The sequence below is a fragment of the Bubalus kerabau genome, chromosome 11 (assembly GCF_029407905.1).
Source record: "Bubalus kerabau isolate K-KA32 ecotype Philippines breed swamp buffalo chromosome 11, PCC_UOA_SB_1v2, whole genome shotgun sequence".
Taxonomy (NCBI): domain Eukaryota; kingdom Metazoa; phylum Chordata; class Mammalia; order Artiodactyla; family Bovidae; genus Bubalus; species Bubalus kerabau.
The window spans coordinates 99,845,044-99,846,243 of record NC_073634.1 but is presented as its reverse complement, the minus strand read 5'-3'; the positions used below and the strand labels follow the sequence as shown (position 1 = coordinate 99,846,243).

General features: G+C 47.4%; 1 non-coding gene across 1 annotated transcript; it reads left to right on the top strand.

Moving 5' to 3' along the window:
* Positions 1-236: 236 nt before the first annotated feature.
* On the top strand, positions 237-308 carry TRNAC-ACA (transfer RNA cysteine (anticodon ACA)). Its single transcript has one exon. It is a non-coding gene; the product is annotated as a tRNA-Cys (tRNA).
* Positions 309-1,200: the final 892 nt, after the last annotated feature.

Sequence of the window (1,200 nt, the reverse complement as noted above, 5' to 3'; positions counted from 1 at the left end):
GTGCTTTTCCCACAGCTGAGTCAGTGAAGCAAAACTGATTGAGAGGCGCCGCTCTCACTCCCACTCTGCAGCTGAGAAAACTGAGTCTGTGGACGGAAACAAGACTCCCTAGATCTGGCCGGAGTCAGTTGTGGAGGAGGGAGGGATTTGAATTTTGAAGCTCCTGTTTTCGTGCATCCCTTGAAGACCAGCTGATTGGCTCACCGATGGAGCAGCCGCAATTATTGACACCTACTTCCCTGGTGGCTCAGACGGTAAAGCATCTGCCTACAATGTAGGAGACCCAGGTTCGATCCCTGGCTTGGGAAAGATCCTCTGGAGAAGAAAATGCCAACCCACTCCAGTACTCTTGCCTGGAAAATCCCATGGATGATGAGCGTGGTAGGCTACAATCCATGGGGTTGCAAAGAGTTGGACACAACTGAGTGACTTCACTTCACTGTATCCAATCAGAATTCAGTCCCAGCTGGGCTTTTTTTGTTTCCTATTCCAGATGGTGTGACTGCAGCCATGAAATTAAAAGATGCTTGCACCTTGGAAGAAAAGTTATGACCAACTTAGACAGCATATTAAAAAGCAGAGACATTACTTTGCCAACAAAGGTCTGTCTAGTCAAGGCTATGGTTTTTCGAGTAGTCGTGTATGGATGTGAGAGTTGGACCATAAACAAAGCTGAGTGCTGAAGAATTGATGCTTTTGAACTGTAATGTTGGAGAAGATTCTTGAGAGACCCTTGGACAGCAAGGAGATCCAACCAGTCCATCCTAAAGGAAATCAGTCCTGAATGTTCATTGGAAGGACTGATGCTGAAACTCCAATACATTGGCCACCTGATGCAAAGAACTGACTCATTTGAAAAGACCCTGATGCTGGGAAAGATTGAAGGCAGGAGGAGAAGGGGACAACAGAGGATGAGATGGCTGGATGGCATCACCGAATCAATGGACTTGAGTTTGAGTAAACTCTGGGAGTTGGTGATGGACAGGGAGGCCTGGCATACTGCAGTCCAAGGGGTTGCAAAGAGTTGGACACGACTGAGTGATTGAACCGAACTGAACTGATTCCACCCACTTCTGGAGGCCTCTCAAACTCCTCCCGGGTCCTTGATTCCTGCCAGGGTTTCCGGTTAGAAACCCTATATCTGCGATTCTGTGCAGTTTTATATTTAGGGTATACCCCCCTCCCTTTTTTTAAACTCAG